The 24,611-nt window shown below is 42.5% G+C and overlaps 1 pseudogene; it reads right to left on the bottom strand.

The window, feature by feature from the left end:
- Window positions 1–21,686: 21,686 nt before the first annotated feature.
- On the bottom strand, window positions 21,687–22,534 carry LOC136451267 (F-box/FBD/LRR-repeat protein At5g22660-like; annotated as a pseudogene).
- Between the last annotated feature and the right edge of the window lie 2,077 nt (window positions 22,535–24,611).

The raw sequence follows: 24,611 nt of genomic DNA, 5'->3' as shown, positions 1-24,611 counted from the left end.
AAGAAACACATTTATGAGTGCCAAGAAGAGCAAGGTCCTAGTGAGATGTTTGTGATTTGAGAATCCAAGAGTGAAACCTCATTAGTGAGTCAAGAGTAGATAAGTGTGCATCAATCTTCTCATTAGGCTTCGCGTGGTCAAGTGAGAGTTCGTGCTTGTTACTCTTGGTGATCGCCATCACCTAGATGGCTTGGTGGTGATTGGGAGCTTGGTGTTCACCCAGAGGAGCTTGTGGGTGATCCAACTCAAGTTGTGAGCGGCTTTGGGTGATTCGTCGCGGAGTATCGAAGAATCAACCCATAGAGAGCACTTAATCCTTGTGCGGATCAATGGGGAGCTACACCCTTGCGCGAGTGCTCCAACGAGGATTAGTGGGGAGTGGTGACTCTCCGATACCTCGGCAAAATATCACCGCGTTCCTCTCTCCATTTACTTTGAGCATTTACTTTAAGTATTTACTTTAAGCAATTCAATACTTGTCTTTACATTCATAGAATTGCCATGCTAGAGTAAGTTTGGAACATAGGTTGCAAGTCTTTTGTGCGTTAATTTGATAGAAACACTTTTCTAGGCACAAGGGGTTAATTGGGCTATCCATAGGATTTGATTATTGCAAGAAAATTTAGAATTAGCCCAATTCACCCCCCTCTTGGGCATCTTGATCCTTTCAATTGGTATCAGAGCCTCGTGCTCATGTTTTTAAGCTTAACCGCTTAGAATAAGATGTCTCACGGGGATGGACCTCCTCCTATCTTCGAGAGGGATGATTTTCCATATTGGAAAATTCGCATGGAGGCTTACCTAGAAGCTCTAGACGTTGGAATACTTAGAGCTGCCTCTCAAGGGTTCCCAACACCTAAGAATGTCGCACAACTTCAAGGCGATGAAGTGAACTATAAAAAATAGAATGCAAAGGCTCGCAACACCATCTTTAGAGGCCTTTGCAAAGATGTGTTCAATCATGTAAGGAACCACAAAGACGCTCATGCTCTATGGTCAGACGTTTGTGCGCTCCATGATGGAACTAAGAGTGAGCGTGAGGAACGCTATCATCTTGTGATTAAAAAGCTAAATTCATTTGAGATGCTTCCCAAAGAATGTGCTAATGACATGTATTCACGTTTGAATGTTCTTGTAGAGGAAGTCAATGGGCTTGGACTTACTCAAATGTTGCCATCCGACGTTGTGAGAAAGATTTTGAGTGTCCTCCCCATTGACAAATATGGCCATATTGTGACCGTGCTACACCAAGGTGATCTTTCCACCGCTACACCGATGCAAATCTTGGGAAAGATCAATGCTCATGAGATGTACATACACATCACCCCACAAGATGGCTCATCCTCTATAAAGAAGAAAGAGAAGGACTTAGCATTCAAAGCTAGCCAAGATAAGGGCAAAGCAAGACTTGAGTATGAGAGCTCAAGTGATGAAGATGATGAAGAAAGCCTTGCTCTCATGGTGAAGAAGACTGCCAAGATGCTAAAAAGGCTAAACAAGAGTGGCATCAAGTTTGACGGCAAGAAGAAGAAGTTCTTCACTAGCTCAAGAAGAAAGCCAATCTCCAAGATGGATTGCTACAATTGTGGCGAACTTGGTCATCTAGCTCATCAATGTACAAAGCCCAAGAAAGACAAGTTCAAGAACAAGAACAAGGAAAAGAAAGATGACTCAAGCAATGAAGATGAAGATGAGAAGAAAAAGAACAAGCCATACAAGAAGAGAGATGGCAAAAAGAGGGACTTCTACAAGAAGAAGAAAGGTGGAAAGGCCTACATTGTTGGTGATTGGCTCACGGACATTGATTCATTAAGTGGATCATCCGATGATGATAGTGACAATGAAAAGGTGGCTGCCATTGCTATTGATCTTGCATCTTCACCGCCATCATTGCCATCATCCTCTATACACCTATGCCTTATGGCCAAGGGTGAATGCAAGGTAACTAAGAGTGATGATAATGGTGATGTTGAACATGCTAGTGATGATGATAGCAATAGCGATGATGATAACTCACCTACATATGATGATCTTGTCAAAATATTAAGAAAATACACTAAGATCATTAGAAAGAGTAGAGCTACAAATGAAAAGCTTGGTGCTAAAAATGATTCACTCTTAGCTAAGTGTGATACATTGGAAAAGGCTAATGATGAGCTTCGAGAAACTAATGATGCTATATCATCCAAACTCAAGGAGCTCAAATCCTCCAAGAAAGAGCTTAAAGATAAACATGATAAACTTGAGTGGGTGCACAATGAACTCATCACTAGCCACAACAAGCTAAAAGATGAATACACTACTCTTAAGATTAATCATGATACTGTTGTTATTGCTCAAGAATTTTTACCAAATGAGCCACATGATGCTACTAACCATGTTGTCAAGATTGATATAGCTACTTCATGTGATGATTTAATTGATGAAAGCATTGAGCATGGATCTAGTAGCAAAGGCAAGCAAGTGGTTGAGTGCAATGACTATGATGAGTATGTCAAGCTCAAGAGTGACAATGAGAAGCTCATGAAAGATCTTGAAGAGATGAAAAGTCACAACACCATTGTGCTAGAAACTCTTGATCATGACAAAGAGTTGATCCTTAAGAATGAGAAGCTCAAAGAAGAAAACAAGAAACTCAAGGAAGAGAAGAACAATGATATTCTCAAGGAAGAGAACAAGAAGCTCAAGATGGAGAAAGAGCATCTCAAGGTGGGATTGAGCAAGTTTGCTAGAGGCAAGCATCTCCAAAGTGAGCTACTCATGAATACCGTCATGAAGATGGATAGAAGTGGCATTGGATATATGGCAAGTGTAGAGAAGATGAAGGCCCAAGCTCAACACCAATAATCAAAGCCAAAGCCAAAGCCAAAGAGATGTTTTAAGTGTGGATAAGAAGGCCACTTTGCTCATGAGTGTCAAACTCCACCACTGCAACCCTTGCCCAAGCATGCTAGACCCTTTGCTTTCAATGCTCACTACATGCTTAGAAAAGATTCTAGTGGAAAGATGAAAGTCGTGTTCTTAGGACCCCCAACAAGAGTAGGCCTAAGAAGATTTGGGTGGCTAAGTCACTTGTTGAGAAGGTGAAGGGCCCTCAACAAGTTTGGATCCCTAAAGCTTGAACCTCTTGTGTGTAGGTGAACTATAAGACCAGTGGAAGTCATTGGGTTATTGATAGTGGTTGCACTCAACATATGACCGGTGATCCTCATATGTTCACCTCACTAGATGAAGAGGTAGATGGATAAGAGAAAATAACATTTGGAGATAACTCAAAGGGCAAGGTTAAAGGATTAGGCAAAGTGGCAATATCAAATGATCATTCCATCTCAAATGTGCTCTATGTTGCTTCATTGAGCTTCAACTTGCTATCCATTAGGCAATTGTGTGATCTTAGCTTTCAATGCTTATTCATCGAGAAGGAGGTTGTTGTATCCAAGGTAGATGACAATCAAGTGATATTCAATGGATTTAGATACAATAACTTATATCTAGTTGACTTCACCTCCGAAGATGCAAACTTGAAGACTTACCTATTCACCAAAACCACACTTGGGTGGCTATGGCATAGAAGACTTGCTCATGTTGGGATGAGCTCACTCAAGAAGCTTATGAAGAATGATTTAGTGAGAGGGTTGAAGGATGTGAAGTTTGAGAAGGACAAGCTTTGTAGTGTATGTTAAGCTGGCAAGCAAGTTGCAAACACTCATCCAACCAAAGCTTTCATGTCAACCACAAGAGTGCTAGAACTTATACACATGGATTTATTTGGACCAACAACATACAAGAGTTTGGGAGGAAATCTCTATTGTCTTGTGATTGTGGATGACTATTCAAGGTATACATGGGTGTTCTTCCTTCATGACAAATCCAAAGTTGCATCTTGTTTCAAGAAGTTTGCTAAGAGAGCTCAAAATGAATTTGAAGTGAAGCTTAAGAAGATAAGAAGTGACAATGGCAAAGAGTTTGATAACACAAACATAGAAGCTTATTGTGATAAAGTTGGAATAAAACATGAAGTCTCCGCAACCTATATTCCTCAACAAAATGGTGTAGTTGAGAGGAAGAACCAGACTTTGATCACTCTTGCAAGGACAATGCTAGATGAGTACAACACCCCCAAAGCTCTATGGGCAGAAGCAATTAACACCACATGTTATGCATCCAACCGCCTATTTCTTCAAAAGTTCCTTGTCAAGACATCGTATGAGTTGCTCAATGGGAAGAAGCCGGACGTCTCCTTCTTTAGAGTGTTTGGTTACAAGTGCTACATCTACAAGAAGCGGCAATACCTAGGGAAGTTTCAAAGACATTGTGATATAGGTTTTCTTGTTGGTTACTCATTGAAGTCCAAAGCATATTGAGTATTTAATCATTCCACCGGCTTGGTTGAAGAAACATATGATGTGGAATTTGATGAATCTAACGGCTCCCAAGGAGCACATGAGAATCTTGATGATGTAGGTGATAAACCATTGAGGGAGGCTATGAAGAATATTTTGGTAGGAGACATCAAGCCAAAAGATGATGAAGATGGTGTACAAGTCATTAACCAACCTTCTTCATCAAGTGTGCCACAAGATGGTGAAAAATATGGGAGAGTAGAAAATGAAGATACTCATATCTCCCATGAGCAAATGGTGGTACAAGCAAAAGATATTGATGCTCCACAACCTCCTCCTCAAGTGGTCAATAAAAGAAATACACCTCTCCTACAAGATCATCCACAAGATCTCATCATAGGGAGTCCATCAAAGGGTGTAATGACTCGATCTCAAAAACTTACTTCATTTATTGCTCATCACTCTTTTGTCTCTTGCTATGAGCCTATCAAGGTAGAAGAAGCTCTTAAAGATCCGGATTGGATCAATGCCATGCATGAAGAGTTGAACAACTTCACTCGTAATGAAGTTTGGACTCTTGAAGTGCGACCAAAAGGTGCAAGAGTCATTGGAACAAAGTGGGTGTTCCACAACAAGCAAGATGATCAAGGTGTTGTTGTGAGGAAGAAGGCAAGACTAGTTGCAAAGGGGTTCTCTCAAGTTGAAGGCTTGGATTTTGGAGAGACCTTTGCACCGGTTGCAAGATTAGAAGTCATTCGTATCCTACTTGCATATGCATCACATCATAAAATGAAACTATATCAAATAGATATGAAAAGTATATTTTTAAATGGCTTTATTAATGAACTAGTCTATATTGATTAACCTCCCGGGTTTGAAGACCCTAGATATCCTAATCATGTTTATAGGTTGTCCAAGGCACTATATGGGCTTAAGCAAGCGCCAAGAGCTTGGTATGAGCGCCTTCGGAACTTCCTTATTGAGAAGGGCTTCACCATTGGGAAAATCAACACTACACTTTTTACCAAGAAGCTTGATGGGCATATCTTCATTTGTCAAGTATATGTTGATGATATCATCTTTGGATCATCAAATGAAGACTCATGCAAAGAATTTGGTGAATTGATGTCAAAGGAGTTTGAGATGTCCATGATTGGTGAGCTTACATTCTTTCTTGGTTTTCAAGTCAAGCAAATGAAAGAAGGCATCTTCATCTCTCAAGAGAAATACACTAAAGATCTTCTCAAGAGATTCAAGATGGATGAATGTAAGTCAATCAAGACCCCAATGCCTACTAATGGACATCTTGACCTAGATGAGGGAGGTAAACCGGTTGATCAAACTCTCTACCGTTCTATGATTGGTAGCTTGTTATATTTAACTGCATCTAGGCCCAACATCATGTTTAGTGTGTGTATGTGTGCTAGATTTCAAGCTAGTCCTAAGGAAACCCATTTAATTGTCATAAAAAGAATCCTTAGATATCTTAAGCACACACCAAGCATTGGCCTTTGGTATCCCAAAGGAGCTTTATTTGAATTAATTGGCTATTCCGATTTGGATTACGCCAGATGCAAAGTTGATAGAAAGAGCACATCCGGAGGGTGCCATTTGCTTGGTAGATCACTTGTGTCTTGGTCCTCCAAGAAACAAAATAGTGTGGCTTTGTCCACCGCTGAAGCGGAATACATTGCCACGGGTGCATGTTGTGCACAAATTTTATACATGAAACAAACTTTGCTAGACTATGGTGTAGTTCTAGAAAAGGTACCTCTTTTGTGCAACAATGAAAGTGCGGTAAAACTTGCAAATAATCTGGTTCAACACTCTCGCACCAAGCATATAGATATCCACCATCACTTTCTAAGAGATCATGTGGCTAAAAATGATATATCACTAGAAGGTGTAAGATCCGAAGATCAATTAGCGGATATCTTCACTAAACCGCTAGATGAGGCTACTTTTTGTAGATTGCGGAATGAGCTCAATGTACTTAATTTTAGTAACTTCACTAAAAATTAAGCTTGTGTTGCCCTTTGCATTCATTGTAATATACAACATGCTTAATTTGTGGCAATGCATATAGGGCTTGTCTAACATAGTTAAGATAACCACCGCAAAGCGTGTGAAGAAGCTTAACCTTGGATCAAACTTGACAAGCAACTAGATTTACTTACAAGTATTGCATATGCATGAATGTTGTTTTATCGTTTTGTTCCATTTGCCCTCTTGTTGCCTATTTTCTTAAAAAGAATTATAGCCTAAGACAAAATATTTTAAAAAATATGAGGGTTTGAGAGAGGTCACTCACATCAGTCCCAATTGGTGTTTATTTGGATCTTATTCAAGTTGGGACTTGATTGGGAACAGGCAGCACGAAGGAAGTTTGAAGTTTTGCTGGAAAAAGTGCACCGGACGCTGCACCGGACGCTGCTGTCCAGCGTCCGGTTAGTTCACAGGAGGTGAACTGCTGGTGAAGGAGTGACCGGACGCTGTGTCTATGTGTCCGATCAGGAGGGGATACAACATCTGGTTGATCGAAGGAAGAACAAGTTGTACTGACCGGACCCTGCCTACGTCCGGTCATGGACCACCGGACATGTCTGGTCCCAATTCCTGAGGAATTGGACCTCTATGGAATCGACCGGACGCTGGGTGGTAGCGTCCGGTTAGTGGATCTCGCGTGGCTTCAGGACTCTTTTCTCTGTTTCCTTCTCTGTCACGTTTGGGACCCTCATATAACCGCTATCTTCGATTTGTTTCCCCATGACCTAGCCCTAGCCCTTGTCGCCGCCTCCTGCGCCTCCACAGCTCGCTAGCCGCACGCCGCCATAGCTCGCCGCGCCAACGCGCCGAAGCTTCGCCCAAGCCTCCCTGCGCGCCACCGTGCCACCACAGCACCGCACCCTCCCCTTGTTTTCTCCTGCCTGCGCTCGCCCGGCCCTCTCGCCACTGCGCTGCCTAAGCCGAGCCCATTGCCAAGCCTCACCGTGCGCCTCCAGTCTTCCTGCTGCTCAAGCAATCGCCCTAGCCCTGTTTTCTTCTTGGTAAGACTAGATCAATGCTCCAAATTCGATTTACCTATGAACCTAGATCAACTGCATTGTTTTGATTCCAAATCGCATTCAGGGTTTTCGACCTAACCTGAGCTAGTTCCTAGGTTCCCCACGTGACGTCTTTCCTTTTTCTTGGTTCACCGGATCATCAGGTAGCTTGCCCGTCGTCTCAATTTCGTACCTACATTGCTTGCTTCCTAGGTTTTTGCATCTAGTAGATATATTGTATTTATTCATGTATCCATCTATTCTATCGTGCAGCGAGTCGGTGCCATTGTGGTTCTTGTGGTAGGTGGCAGTCAACTCAAAGCCAAGCTCGCGAGTAAGGATCGAGGCCAAGCCTCGAGAGTGTCAGTTTGTCTGTTGATCTTCATCAGCGTCAGTTCATCATCTTGTCAGTTCAGATGGCTCGCACTAAGAACGTTGGTGGTGGCCCAGGTGATAATGATCGGAGGCCCCCGCCTCACTAGCTAGCAGGATCGAAGGGCAAGTCCACCAAGTAGGTGACATCCAAGAAGTGTAAGTACCCTGACATAAAGATAGCGAGAGCAGCAGCTGTTGCAGAGGCCACAGAGCGTGTCGAGAGAGGCGGTGCCCGCAGCGGAGTTATCATTGCAGATCAGCCGATTTCACCAGTAGTGAGAGCTGTGCTTGAGGAGGTTGAGCATCGTCACGGTAGTCTAGCTAGGACTACCACGCTTGCAGGACAATGGGTTGCCATTGAGGAGGGTCAGTCAGCAGAGCAGGAGCCAGTTCAGCAGACTTAGGAGGGCGAGCAGGCACAGCAGACCTAGGAGGCCGAGGGGACAAAGCCGGCACCCTAGCTTCACCGTTCTGGACGGACCCGTGTACTAGTCTCACCGAGGCCGCCGACACAGCGAAGGGGATCACATCCACCACCTAGACCATAGGGTCCACCTCTAGTGGTGCATCTCGACTTGAGGGCCACTACGGCCAGACAGGTTCAGCAGCTACGATTTGTAGAGCTTGAGGTTTGGTTTCCTCTGAGGAGGGATGAGAGAGCAGCTGAGGATTTCTACACGCCACTGTAGGAAGATTTCTACAATGCTTATCTCAACAGTGGGGCAGTGTTTAGATCTCAGAGAGTCTGTCGCATAGAGTCTATTATGGCAGCAGTCGGAGAGCACATTCGGCCTTACTTATCATATTTGCTAGGGTTGACAGATTTGATTGGACGGACAGGAATATATGTACCATCTTGGGTTTGTCAGTTTTATGCTTCACTCTTCATCGATCCACATCACAGATTTATTCACTTTGCTTTCAGAGGCAGAGACTACAGAGTGACGAGTGGAAGGGCTAGAGAGATACTGAGGCTATAGGATCAGCCTGTCAAGATGGATGAGGTTTGTTATGGACAGCAGGAGCCTCCCAGGCGTCCTCATGGAGGGTTGATGCCCCCTATAAATTTAGTGCGACATTGCTTCAAGGAGCCCTTTAGTGAGGGGTCGAGCAGGAACCCTAGTGACTTGACTCCTACAGCGAGAGTGCTAGAGGCCATTATTAGGAGGACACTGCTTCCCAGGTTGGGATACAGGGAGGGCCTGACTCGCTTACAGCTCTAGCTTCTCAATGCCCTGATGCAGCAGACAGTATTTGATATCTAGGACCTCCTTTCTTTCAGAGATGGAGGATACAATAGCTAAGGGATTCAAGGGTCGCAGGCAGCTTCCCTATACTCACTGGATCACATTTCTCATCCGCAGAGTGGTGCTTGATAAGCCCCTAGGTATGATGGATGAGTATATAGGTGCCACCACAGAGTTCCCAACTTACAACTTGTCATAGAGGATCAGACACAGCACTCCTCAGGCACCCAGACAGTCTAGCCATCGTCCCGATGTGCCAGAGTCCATAGCTCAGTAGGATGAGATTATTAGAGGGATTGCAGCCACTGAGGAGGAGGAGCTAGAGGCACAACAGGAGGTGAGTGAGTATAGTGACAGCTCTGACGATGACTACCAGCCTATTCCTTAGATGCCTCCACGCAGACACAATGTAGAGGCCGGTAGTTCTAGTTCTACTCCACCTGCTTCGTAGATAGACCCCGCTCTCATTGCTATTCTTAAGCAGATGTAGCAGACATAGGATAGACAGGCATAGGAGATAGCTTCTTCTTTTGCCTAGTTTTAGGCTCGACAGGACGAGTTCTAGAGGCAGCAGCAGGCCATGCAGCAGCAGCAGATGCATTAGCAGCAGATACTCTTGCAGCAGCAGCTTATGGGTTTCATGCAGCATGTGGTGATAGCTCTTAGGGCCCCATAGCCACAGCCTTCACCCTAGCTTGCTCAGCCGGCTACCACTTCGATGACTCTAGTAGTACAGCCCAGTGGGCTCTAGAGTTAGGAACAACCTCCAGCTCAGTTTGCTTCACCTCTTGTATAGGTGTCCCAATGGTTAGCCTCACCCGTGGTAGCCCCGTAGTTCACTCCACTTCAGACAGGCTTCACACCAGAGCAGTCTTCATTGCTATTTGTGCCTGACACATCAGTCTCCAGGAGTCTTGGAGCATCTTTCAGCGAGCTAACTAGCATGCCTACACCACCTCATATGCATGCCGCCAGTCCTTCTACAATAGCTACAGTCACAGTGACTACTCAGAGGCTCCCCTCGTCTGTCGCCTCGTCAGATCCTACGACAGACATTCTAGCAGCTTCACAGGCAGCACTAGCCCCATCTCAAACCTAGACTGCTTCAGCGACACTTCCTAACACAGAGGGTCAGTCAGTTCAGAGCTTAGGGTCAGATGATGATGGTGCCTAGTTCCAGCTTGCCCCACGTTCTTCAGCGCCCGGCTCGTCCGCTATAGCCCCGTCGACCGACCCCTAGGTTTTGGTGTTTGACGCCAAAGGGGGAGAGGGTTCAAGTATGTAGACTCAGGGGGAGCGACATTTAGGGGGAGCTAGTTATCTAGTATTAGCTTATTATATACATTTAGAGTTCTATTTGTGTGATACACTATTACTTATTCATTCATGTGTTCACTTTCATGCATACTATTATATATATGTGATAGTGCTATCTATGTGATTGTGATATATGACATGTGTGCTTTCTACTTTGCATTATTTAAATGTCATATCACTTGTGTTATGCTCATTTGCCTTTGCTTATGCGTTTAAACTCCGTTGCAAATGAGCTTTGTTAATTGTACTCATGCTTAATTCACATCCTTTGAGTACATTGTGTTGGCTTGGGTCATATAAGCTTGACTAACACTTTTGTTCTTATCGACAAAAGCTTATATGAACCAAGCTCGTCAAAAACCTCACTCTTTCACATACTCGAGGTGGTATTATCATCAATCACCAAAAAGGGGGAGATTGAAAGCATCTAGGCCCCTAGTTGGGTTTTGGTGATTAATGACAATACAAGATTACTATGACTAATGTGTGTTTTGCAGATGCAATTAAGTTAGGTCATAGTAATGGAGATCAATCGGGCAATCAAAGTTGTCATGCCCCTACGATGGAAATCGTTTCGAGTTTCAAAGGATGGACGACAAGGTTAAGGATGACTAGTTCTAAGTGTCAATTGGAGTTGGAGAGACACTTAGAGTAGTTTAGGACCTTGTTTTTCCTTTGGTCATACTATTAAGGGGGTATGGACAGGTAGCTTGACCTAGTTGAGTCTAGTGAGTTAGGTGTGGTGCACACTTGTTAAAACTAGCTCTAGGTAGCTCCTACGAAGCCTTTTGATCCCATGGAGCAAACTTCATTCACAATTGATCGAAAGTTGGAAGTGAATGGAGGGTCAAATACTGACCGGACGCTGGCTCTGGTGCGACCGGACACTGGCCATAGGGTCCGGTCAGTTCATTTGACCGAGGAGAACAAGTCTAGTGTGACCGGACGCTGAGGGCCAGCGTTCGGTCGACTCCAGTAAGGGTCCAGACTTAAGAAAGTGTGACCGGACGTGTCCGATCAATACTGACCGGACCCTGAGGGTTCAGCGTCCGGTCGAGTCCAGTCAGGTTCCAGTAAGGGTTTTATGCGACCGGACGCGTCCGGTTAGTGCTAACCGGACCCTGCCAGCGTCCGGTCAACTCATTACTACTGGTTTGCGGGTTGAACTGATCGGAGCGTCCGGTCAATATGATCGGAGCGTCCGGTCACCCCGTAGAAGCTCATAATGGTTCGTTTTTCAGACTGCCTTATAAATAGAAGCTCCACTCATGTGTGGAGTCACTTTTGCTCATTTCAACAGCTGAGAAACATGTTTGTGAGTGCCAAGAAGAGCAAGGTCCTAGTGAGATGTTTGTGATTTGAGAATCCAAGAGTGAAACCTCATTAGTGAGTCAAGAGTAGACAAGTGTGCATCAATCTTCTCATTAGGCTTCGCGTGGTCAAGTGAGAGTTCGTGCTTGTTACTCTTGGTGATCGCCATCACCTAGATGGCTTGGTGGTGATTGGGAGCTTGGTGTTCACCTGGAGGAGCTTGTGGGTGACTCAACTCAAGTTGTGAGCAGCTTTGGGTGATTCGTCGCGATGGAGTGTCGAAGAATCAACCCGTAGAGAGCACTTGATCCTTGCGTGGATCAAGGGGGAGCTACACTCTTGCGCGGGTGCTCCAACGAGGACTAGTGGGGAGTGGCGACTCTCCGATACCTCGGCAAAACATCGCCGCGTTCCTCTCTCCATTTACTTTGAGCATTTACTTTAAGTATTTACTTTGAGCAATTCAATACTTGTCTTTACATTTATAGAATTGCTATGCTAGAGTAAGTTTGGAACATAGTTTACAAGTCTTTTGTGCGTTAATTTGATAGAAACACTTTTCTAGGCACAAGGGGTTAATTGGGCTATCCATAGGATTTGATTATTACAAGAAAATTTAGAATTAGCCTAATTCACCCCCCCTCTTGGGCATCTTGATCCTTTCAATATCAAATAGATAGAATTACTATGGCATATAACATAAGTACATGTGATAACACATATAGAATTACTAAATCCAATTAAATATAATAACACATAATATTTCATAAGGATAAACAATAATAAGGTATAAGCTTTGGAATCGAATCAAAAACACTTTTGATCCAAAAACTTGGAAATAAGTACATGTATATATACACATAGAATGATACAATTTTCTCTCTCTCTCTCAACACATAGAAATAAGTGCATATATATATATCTCTAGATATGCATGTGATAACACATAGAATGTCTCTCTAGATACAATTTTCTCTCTCTCTCAACACATGGAAATAAGTACATATGTATACATATAGAATCTCTCTCTAGATATGCATGTGATATAGATAGAATTACTAATAAAATATCCAAGTGATATATAGATAGAATTACTAAAATAAAATATGCATGTGATGTAGAGATAGAATTACTAATAAAATATGCATGTGTCAATTACTAAAACAAAATTAAATCTAACACATATATAGAGAGAGAGATAGAATAATAATTACTAAATATATCAAAAACTATAATAAAAAACTATCTAAAAACTATCTAAATAAAGTACTAATTAAATTTTAATACATTTAAATCTAATTAACATATATAAAAAAACTATCTAAAAAACTAAGAATAAACTACTAATTAAATTTTAATACATTTTAATCTAACATATATATCAACAACTATCTAAAAAACTATATATATAAACTATCTAAAAAACTAGCTGGGGCGGATGGCGGGCCGGGCAGGGCGTGCTGGCCGGCCATGGGGCCAAGCTGAGCACCTCGCGCGAGGCGTACGACGGCGCGACAGACGAGAGCTCGACGGCCGCCGGGCGGGGCTCGACGACGAGGCTGGGAGGGAAATGATGCGGGCGGATTGGCGCAGCCGGGCGGGGGTAGACGACGACGGCGGCGTGGTAGAGACAAGCTCGACATGGCCAGGCACGGCAGAGACGAGATTGACATGTAGATCAAAAAGTAGAAGATGAACAGGCAGGAACCGTTCGATATATATAGGCCGGGACCCTTTAGTCCTGGCTGGTAAACCGAGCCGGGACTAAAGGACCAACCCTTTAGTCCCGGCTCGGCTTACCAGTCGGGACTAAAGGAGCTTCAGTCCCGGTTGATGTTACCAGCCGGGACTAAAAGTATTTTTGGGCAGGCAACTCCATCCACCCTTTAGTCTCGGTTCCTGGCCTGGGCCGGGACTAAAGGCCTGAAAATTTTGACAGCCCGCTAGAGTAATTGGAAAGGTCTGTGATTTTGATTTTGTTCTCCTTGTTTAATACTAGGTTAATCAATTAATTCTATAGCAACTTCAATACTTTGCAATATTTATATTAAAAAATACTATTGATTAACTAATTATTTATTGTAAATAGGAAAATTTTGTAACCTAAAGTTTTTAATTTCTTTTATGAATATAGAATATAAATGTTACTAATACTAAGTATTTTGTTAATGCAAAAATATATTTGTAACTTAAAATTAATAAAACTAATATTATTCGATAGGAAATTTATTATCATATTATTGTAACGTCAATGTTTCAATTTTTTCTCGGTTTTTGACCAAAATGACAGGAATTTTTTGTTGAACCTATAAAAATAAAGAAAATATAATATTTTTGTTCTACAATTTTTTCAAATGAGAAAACAGCCTATATAAGGATTGTAGATCTTGATGAACTGAACAAATTTGGTATTCAAAACTTTTCAATTTGAGACAATCTAAGGTTCCGAAAACTAGTTTGTAGGCATCAAAATTTAAAAATCATAAATTTGAACCATCTAAACTTTCTCAAATGGAAAGTTGACCAAAACAACAATTGTATATCTTGATGATCTTAACAAACTTGGTATTCAAAACGTTTCAATTTGAGACAATTTAGGGTTCCAAAAACTAGTTTGTAAGCGTTAAAATTTAAAAATCACAAATTTGAACCATCCAAACTATCTCAAATGGAAAGTTGACCAAAACAACAATTGTAGATCTCGATGAGTTTAACAAACTTGGTATTCAACACTTTTCAATTTGAAGTCATTTAGAGTTTATAATACTAGAGTCAAAGTGTTGTTTTTTCATTTGACCAAATTTGACTGGTCAAACTTGCTCAAATGAGATACTAAATGACCTCAGATGAAAAAACTTTGAATACCAAGTTTAATCATCTCAGCAAGATCTATAATTGTTACATATCCCATTTTCTTATTTGAGAAAGTTTTATCAAACACTAGTCACAAATTCTTGAATCTCATATAGACCTTCTAAAACTATGTCACACACTTGTGAAATTTGAACTATATTTTATTCAAAATTTTTCAAATGAAAAAATGGCCTATATAAGGATTGTAGATCTTGATGAGTTGAACAAACTTGGTATTCAAAACTTTTCAATTTGAGACAATCTAGGGTTCCGAAAACTAGTTTGTAGGCATTGAAATTTAAAAATCATAAATTTAAACCATCTGAACTTTCTCAAATGGAAAGTTCACCAAAACAACAATTGTATATCTTGATGAGCTGAACAAACTTGGTATTTAAAACTTTTAAATTTGAGACAATCTAGGGTTCCGAAAACTAGTTTGTAGGCGTTGAAATTTAAAAATCACAAATTTAAACCATCCAAACTATCTCAAATGGAAAGTTGACCAAAACAACAATTGTATATCTTGATGAGTTTAACAAACTTGGTATTCAAAACTTTTCAATTTGAAGTCATTTAGAGTTTATAATACTAGAGTCAAAGTGTTGTTTTTTCATTTGACCAAATTTGACTTGATCAAACTTGCTCAAATGAGACACTAAATGACCTCAGATGAAAAAACTCTGAATATCAAGTTTGATCATCTCAGCAAGATCTACAATTTTTACATAGCTCATTTTCTTATTTGAGAAAGTTTTATCAAACACTAGTCACAAATTCTTGAATCTCATATAGACTTTCTAAAACTATGTCACACACTTGTGAAATTTGAATCATGCGGGCACAACAGTGAATTTCTTCTTGACGTATGACCCTTGGTTATGATCTTGTTGTAACCATGGAGTGTCTTCATCATTTAACATGATGCTTGGATCTTTCTTCACTGTGAAGGGTGGAATTCAAACATTTCTTTCATAATCTTCTGACATGTCTGACTTGTCTTCAATTCTCACTATATTTATTTTTCCAGAAAGAACTATGTGGCGCTTTGGCTCATTGATCATTGAGTTGATGTCTTCGTTTTTTTCTCTCTTTGATTTTGTAGACATGTCTTTCACATAGAACATTTGACTCACATCGGTAGTAAGGACGAATGGTTCGTCTTTGTACCCAATATTGTTGAGGTCCACTGTTGTCATTCCATACTCTTTGTCGACTGTTACCCCTCCTCCGGTTAGCTTCACCCATTGGCACCGGAACAAAGGGACTTTAAAATTAGGTGCGTAGTCTAGTTCCTATATCTTTTCTATGCGGCCATAATATGTTTGTATATTCTCATTTGGATCTATGCCATCTATGCGAACACCACTATTTTGATTGGTGCTCCTTTTATCTTGGGCAACTGTGTAAAATGTATTCCTATTTATCTCGTACCCTTGGTACGTGAGGATATGCCATGATGGTTGCCTAGCCAACAAATACAGTTGCTCATCAATATTGTCATCGCCTTGACATTCTTTTCGCAACTAACCACTAAAACTTTCCATGTGCTGACGCCTAATTCAAGCTTCAGTCTTCCCTAGAAACTTGGATCGTAAGAACTCCTTATGTATCTCGATGTACAGATGCACTAATGACGAGTTCTGAAGGACTGCGTAGTGTGCTTTATGGAAATAATCGTCTTCCATATTAATATATGTTTTCTTCCCTAAAGTTCCTTTACCACTGAGTCTCCCCTCGTGTCATGATTCGGGAATGCCAATCGGGGCAAGGTAAAGAATAAAGTCAACACAGAACTCAATGACCTCCTCTGTTCCATAGCCCTGAGCGATGCTTCCTTCAGGCTTAGAATGGACTTTCACATATTTCTTCAAGACTCTCATAAACCTCTCGAAGGGGAACATGTTATGTAAGAACACAGGTCCAAGAATACTAATCTCCTTCACCAAATGAATTAGGAGATGTGTCATGATATTAAAGAAGGATGGAGAGAACACCAACTCAAAGCTAACAAGACATTGAACCACATCATTCTATAGAGTAGCTAGTTCCACTGGATTGATTGCCTTCTGAGAAATTGCATTGAGAAATGCACATAGCTTCATGGTGGCTACACGTACATGTGGAGGTAGAATTCCTCTTAAAGCAACTGGAAGCAATTGTGTTATAAGCACATGGCAGTCGTGGGACTTTAAGTTTAGAAATTTCTTCTCTGGCACATTTATTATACCCTTTATATTGGAGGAGAATCCTGATGGGACATTGATGTTGCTTAGACATTCAAACATGTTGTCCCTCTCTTCTTTGCTAAGCGTGTAGCTAGCAGGACTTAAGTAATGACGTCCATCATCTGTCTTCTCTAGATGAAGGTTGTCTCGTTCTTTCATGCCCTGTAAGTCTTGGCGTGCTTCAAATGAATCCTTTGGCTTCCTATACACACCCATGAATCCTAATAGGTTCACACAAAGATTCTTTGTCAGGTGCATCACGTCGATTGCGTTGCGGACCTCTAGGACTTGCCAATAGGGTGGCTCCCAAAAGATGGACTTCTTCTTCCATATGGGTGCGTGTCTCTTAGTATCTTTGGGAATAGATTCGCTACCTTGTCCCTTTCCAAATACTATTTTCACATCCTTGACCATTGCGAGTACATCTTCCCCAGTTCGGTTATGAGGCTTCTTCCGGTGGTCTGGCTTATCTTTAAAATGCTTCCCTTTCTTTCTACTTGGTGATTCATAGGAAGGAATCGACGATGGCCAAGGTACACGACCTTTCAACATCTTTTCAAATATATACTGTCAAGGTCATCAAAACAATGTGTGCATGTATTATATCCTTTGTTTGTCTGACCTAAAAGATTACTTAAAGCTGGCCAATCATTGATTGTTACGAACAACATTGCTCATAGGTCAAAGTGTTCTTATTTGTACTCATCTCAGACACGTACACCTGGTTTGTTCCATAAAACTAGAAGTTCTTCAACTAATGGTTTTAGATAGACATCAATGTCGTTGCTAGGTTACCTCAGACCTTGGATGAGGATCGGCATCATAATGAACTTCCGCTTCATGCATAACCATGGAGGAAGGTTGTAGATACATAGAGTAACTGGCCAAGTGCTATGACTAGTGCTCTGCTCCCCAAAAGGATTCATACCATCTGTACTTAAGGCAAACCTTAAGTTTCTAGCCTCATTTGCAAACTCTGGAAATTTCCTGTCTATCGCTCTTCACTAGGACCCATCAGCTGGGTGTCTCAGCATATTGTCTACCTTACGGTCTTCTTTATGCCACCGCAACAACTTTGCATGGTCTTTATTTCTGAACAAACGTTTTAAGCGTGGTATTATAGGAGCATACCACATAACCTTGGCAGGGATTTTCTTTGTAGGACGTTGTTCACCCTCGACGTCACCATGATCATCGCGCCTGATCTTATACCGCGATACTTTACATACCAAGCATTCATCCAAATTCTCGTATTCATTGTCATGGTAGAGGATGCAGTCATTAGGACATGCATGTATCTTCTGGATTTTTAATCCCAAAGGGCAGACAACCTTTTTTGCTTTGTACATAGTGGTGGACAATTCATTTGGCTTTGGAAGCATCTTCTTTATGAGGTTTAATAAATTTCCAAATGCCTTGTCGGATACACCATTCTTTGCCTTCCACTGTAGCAATTCCAGTGTTGTACCTAGCTTTTTTTGCCCCTATTTGGCCGTCGGGTATAGCAACTTTCTATGATCATCAAGCATGCGCTCGAACTTAACTTTCTCTTTTTCACTTTTGCATTCTTGTTGTGCATCACGAATGGCATCGCCAAGAGCATCACCGAGACCATGTTCTACCGCTACCTCTTCTTCATCTCCCCCCATTGTAGTATCATCAAAGGCACCATACTCAGCAATAATGTCATCAATGTCTAAATTTTCTCCTTCAACTTCTTCCATCATGACCCCGCTTTCTGCATGCTTAGTCCAACATATATAGTTTGACATGAAATCTGACTTAAGCAAATGTGAATGAAGACTCATTGAGCTTGAATATTCCTTTAAATTCTTACATAGGGCACATGGACAGCACATGAAACCATCCCGCTTATTTGCCTTGGCCACACCTAAGAAATAGTGCACGCCCTCAATAAAGTCTTGGGAGCGGCGATCGGCATTGTACATCCAATGGCGTGACATAATCTGCATTACATGACAAATTATGAAAACCTTAAACATAATTAAGTATTTTATTACACAACATAGATGACACACATGGTTGATTAATTAACTAAGCCTGGCTACAACGTAAGCAATCCCAACTATCACTAAACAAACTAAAACTACAATGCACTTCAGTAACATAATTATTTCGTGACCGTACGTAACTAAAACAGACAAATTATTCGTCTGTTGAATATCAATAAGCTTTTTCTGCTGGCTCACTGCCTCATTATCAGCAGCCGCTACCTTAAGCGCACCCGAATTCTATATGTATGTAGCATAGTCTTCCTCCCAGTATCAACCATCGCATCCATTGCTCTCCCACTGAAATTAAAGCCAAAAAATATTTAGTCAAAAATATTCAAGAAAAATAGGTCAATTAGCCATAATAATCAAATACGTAAGAAACTCATATCACGATCCGGGCACTTGTAGAAAACACGACCCTTGTTGGGTCCCTGTCTCTTGACTCGGTACTCCATCACAATCTTCTGCTTACACTTGCCGCAGATAATGAGAGGGAGTTTTGGCCTCAGTCGTTTCACAACCGAACGAGAGACCGAGGATCCGGTACCAGCTGTCATCTACTTTCTATACTTATTTTTGCAAACTAGTGTAAATTTCACATTTTCTAAAATAATATATTTAAACAAAACTAAAATTATTTATTTATCTAACTAAACCATGAAATATGTACTATGTATAATAGTAAAATACCAAACTATCAAGTGATTTTACTATTGTAAATCATCATGTGATTTTGAGCTAAAAATAACATAGAAATCATAATCAAATCCACCATATCAAGTTACTTTCTATACTTATTTTTGCAAACTATTGTAAATTTCTCATTTCTAAAGTAATATATTAAAAAAATAAAAAATATTTATTTATCTAACTAAACCATGAAATGTACTACATATACTAGCAATACTAAACTATCAAGTGATTTTGATGAACTAATTTAACTTTTGTTTATCCAAACATATATGCAAATCATCATGTGATTTTGAGCTAAAAATGACATAAAATCATAATAAAGTCGAACATATAAAGTTACACATGCATCTACATCGCAAAATGAGATAAGCTACTGATAAAACATAAGAGGATTAAGTTTGTTACCTCCAAAATTGAAGAGCAACACCAATGGAGGGGAAGAGAGCAAGAACAACTGTAAGCTGAAGAACAGAGGCAGTGAGTTTGAATGAAATGGCTCGAGCTCGGGGAGAAAGAAATGAGCTGGTCTATAGGCCGGAATAATTAGTCCCAGTTAGGGAGCTAAACCGGGACTAAAGATTAATCTTTATTCCCGGGGCATCACCCAAACCGAGACTAAAAGCTTTAGTCCGGCTGGTATTACCAACCGGGACTAAATGTTCCCTGCCCCACGGACGACCGTTGGGCAGAAACCTTTAGTCCGGAAGTAAAAAAATGCCGAGACTAATGCTACCGTTCTAAAGTCTGTTTTCTAGTAGTGTTATAACCAAACAGCACCTAATTAACCAGCTGTGCCAGCCGAGCACTCTGTACATTACTCCTTGTGTGCGACCATTTCTAAACTTCCATGTGTGGTCAAAACTTGTTCGATGTCACAGCGTATATGTTTGAGTCTTTTACTTGTATGCCACTAAAAAGATGGTCTAATCGTCTATATCCCTAAAAAGTTCGATCTATCGTCAGTGTCCAAGCTTGAAAAACGTTTCTCTCTCACGTCATTCTATCACTAACAGTGTGAAATGTGGGTGGTAAAGAACTTAAATGCCGTTGGAACTTTTGTTTCTCATGTGCCACTGCGTGTTGGGCGGCAACGTTTGCTGCTTCCGATCACCGCGTGCAAGAAAGAAATTGCGCAGAGACGGAGGTACCTGCTTCCGCCATGTTCCTGAAGAGGGTCTCTGCCAGCAGGTAGCGGCCCACGAGAAAGCACGCGAGGACCACGACTGTGACCGCTCCAATGGCTGCCAGAACGAACGACATGATGGATTGTGCCTTCCTCCCTGCGGTGCGGGCATTTCAGTTTTCAGTTGAAGATGTCAGCTACCTTATAAAATCAATCAGAGCAGGAGTTCTAGTGTCGAAATCGCAGTACGCTCGTGACATTATGTACCGAACGAGGTAGTAGTAGAGATGACTCACAGAGCGATGGCCCCTTGGGCTGAGCAAGGGCCATGGTCAGGTCGGCGAGCGTCTGCTCCAAGCCGTCGGTGTACGAGGAAGCGACATCGCCGGCATAGTACGCCAGGAGGCAGCCGTGGCTCCATACGCCCGCGCGGCGGGTGTCGTTGGCGCAGCACTCGCTGGCTGCCGCGACGGCAGCCCGGAGGCATGCGTGGCAGTCCGACGCGTCGGCGACGCCGCCAAAGCCGAACCCAAAGCAGAGGCCGAGGGCGTGAGCGCGGTCACGCCTGGGGTTCGGCTGGGAGCGCAGCGCGGCGGAGGGGAGCGCGGTGAGCAGCGGGGCGAGGCTGGTGCGGAACGCGGTGGCGTTGCCGTGGCGGACGCCGGCGGGGCGTAGCCGATCAGTGGAGCAAAGCAGCCGCCTCCTCCTCCCTGGTCGGAGCCGCCGGTACTGGAGCAGCCCGTCGGGACGAGGAGGAGGAGGAGGAGGAGCATGACGAATGGTACCGTTGCCGCGGGGAGCGCCATGGCTGGGTGCCTGGGCGCGAGGCGAGCTGACCCTTTTGCGCCGCCCGGTGACGGTGGTCGTTGGCTTTGGGGTTTTTCGAGCTGGCGTGGGAGGGAGGGGGAAATGGGAGAGCTCTAGCAAGACGATCGGGCAGAGCGCGTACGCGGACATGTCGGCTTCGCCTCGTCTTGCACCTGGCCTAGCCCGGAGACCCGGATGCGATGAGGCCCGGCCTACGCGACCGCGACGCGTGGAATGATGGGAGCTCGAAATGGGTGTGGCAAAGGCACTGCTCACGGCTCGGGCCCTAGCCTTGTTCGGGCAACTGGGATGGTGATGTTTTCGCGCCTTTTACTTTTGCCGTGGCTTTGACGGGAGGTCGGGAGGAGCGAGTGCGTGCGGTGCGAGCAAGCCGTCGCCATTTTCAGACGCACGATCTGACCTCTGTCCGTTTTCCGTTCCTGGAACTGGAATGGGGTTTTGTAGCACGGATCGGATAACATGACAGCTACTATAATCCCATGAGTCACAATTATCACAACTGTCTACATTGTTCTCGCCAATTCTGATAGATGCATCCACTAATGATGGCATGCTCTCAAGCACTGGAGTCTTAGACCAATTGTCATCTAGCAGCAGCGAAACCAGAGAGGGAGCATGAATACGTGTGCGGAAGCTTCCGCTGAATGCACAATTAATGAGACTTAGGCATTTGAGGGATTCAGATGAGATCTTGTTGACAACAGTCAAATCACAGTTCTCAATCTCTAGTTGTTCCAGTGCTGGATAGTCAGATAAGATAAGGAAATTTTCCTCAAATGCTACACCAGAAAGCTCTAGCTGCATTAAGTGCCTGGAGACGAGATGCATGTAATTTAGATCAAACCAATTTCCAGATGGCATTACCAACCGGAGGACTCGAGCCTGGCACCGTACAGCATGCCGAAACCAGAGGTTCACACGAACTCCCGGAGCTTCTCCATGTCGTCCTCGTATCCATTGCTAGTGATGCGCAGGCCCGTCGCGAACATCCAGAGCTCCAGCCAGCGCCGGGCGAGAACGCACGACCGCACGGCGTCTCGCGCGGGAAGGAAACCGAGGATGTGTTGAAGGACACCGTCTGGCAAGGACTCTATGCTGTTGTCACTGCTCTCAATTGGCGCTTTCCTGCCCCTTTTCCCTCTTCTCCAAGGAAACATTCTATCGAACAGGCGGCGGGCGTCGGCGCTGTGGGACGAGATATAAAATTAAGGTGGATGGATGGGTATGTCGCCCACATCAAATTAGTCCAAACCTCGCTGGCGCCAAAAGCCATCAGGTTGCCGCCCAGCAGGCAGTGACACATGAGAAACAAAAGTTCCAGGGGCATTCAAATTCAAGTCCTTTGCCACTCACATTTCACACCGTTAGTGACAGAATGGCGTGAGAGAAAAAAGTTTTTCGAGCTTGGACACTGATGATAGATCGAACTTTTTAGGAACATAGACGATTAGACCATCTTTTTTAATGGCATACAAGTAAAAGACTCTATATGTTTCCTTGTGTGCGACCATTTCTAAACTAAGGTGGTACACATGATTAATGGTTTAATTTCCCGCATGCGTGTGCATGAGCCAGGGGTTGGTGCCTAGCTAGTAGTGATGTGAGCTAGTAAATGAGAGGTTAATTTATTTTGCGAGTAAATGAGAAATTAAGGTCATGTTTGGAGAGCTCCACTATTGAAAAATCAGGTTTGGAGCAGTAGATCCATCATAGAGCCAACTCCATCGCCGCCATTGTTCTGGGCTCCACATACCGTCCACAACAAAGTTTGGGACAGCTCCACCGTGAAGTTTGGGAGAGCTTCATTGTATGTTTCCTTGTGTACAACCAATTCTAAAGTAAAGTGGCATACGGGATTAATCATTTTCTGCATGCGTGTGCATGGGCCGGGGTTGGTGCCTAGCTAACCTTCATTCATAAAGAATGCAACTATGGTATCTGTACCTAACAAATTAGTTTAAATATAACCAAATTTAAAGTGAAAGTATTCACATTTATGTCTCCAAATCAATTTATTTTATAATTAATCTAATGATACTTATTTTGTATCATAATTGTTAATATTTTTTCATAAAATTTGGATCAAAGTTGAAAACATTTGATTTCTCGCGAGATTTACACTACGTAGAAAAGCTTTTTTAGGGGCGGCTAGTTACCCTCTATAGGGGCGGTTTTGCCAGCTGCCCCTATGAAAGGGTGACTACAAATCGCTGATTTGTAAGGGCGGTTGGTACTGTAGCCATCCCTACAAATTGATTTATAGGGGCGGTCTAGGAACACCAGCCGCCCCTACAAATCGATTTGTAGGGACGGCTACAGTACCAACCGCCCCTACAAATCATTTTTCCACAAAAAAAAATTAAATTTACAATTCAAATTCGACCAGAACATTAAACGATGTAAGAATTTAAACATTGGTACAAGAGGAGAGGGGTAAGGTCAACAGGCAGCAACTTGCATGCTTTCAGAGTACAGGCAGGAGGAAGAGGAATGGTAGGTAAGTTGAAGAATTCTAATGATATACTCGTCACCTAAAGAATCTCAGCTCAAGTCTTCACAGTTGTGGGTTCCCAAATAATTGTTGTACTCCACTGTCATCATTGTAGAAGTAATAGTCCTGGCACACAAAAGATGATCAGTTAGTGGTTTATACTTTATATAGGAGCAACCACAGTATTCTAGCAGTCAAAATTCTTGAAGAACCTATACATTTACCCATAGTGGACAAATATTATGAATAGAAACTTGAAAGTTAATGAATCTTTCCTTAGTAGGTTTATTGCCATTGTCACACTACTTTCTTCCCATGTTCTGTCAATAGAACCCATATTAACTAAAAGCAAAGTCATATTCCAAAATAGCAAAGTTATATTCACTGTGAAAGCTATAGAATAGGAATCAAACAAGGAAGCCAATACATAGATACAGTTCAAAATTTTAAAAAGAAGTAAATCAAAATACCCTGATATTGAAGTGGGTCCATGTAATAGATTACCTTGCTAGCAAGCCCTACTCTACTACCTTTGCTGCTCTGTAGGCTGCTGCAGGCAGGGCCGCTCGCTTCGTCACTGGCTGGTCAGCTACCTTTGCCCCTGCAGGAAGAAGATGTTGCTTAACGAACCAATCACACATAATTTCAGTAAGAGTGATATGAAGAACCACATTAGATGTACCATTCCATGTGTAAGCTAAGGTATAAGAACATTAACAAAGATACAAGTAGCTTGGACCTCA

Source organism: Miscanthus floridulus, chromosome 5 (assembly GCF_019320115.1).
Source record: "Miscanthus floridulus cultivar M001 chromosome 5, ASM1932011v1, whole genome shotgun sequence".
Classification (NCBI taxonomy): Eukaryota; Viridiplantae; Streptophyta; class Magnoliopsida; order Poales; family Poaceae; genus Miscanthus; species Miscanthus floridulus.
This window is presented reverse-complemented; position numbering and strand designations above follow the sequence as displayed.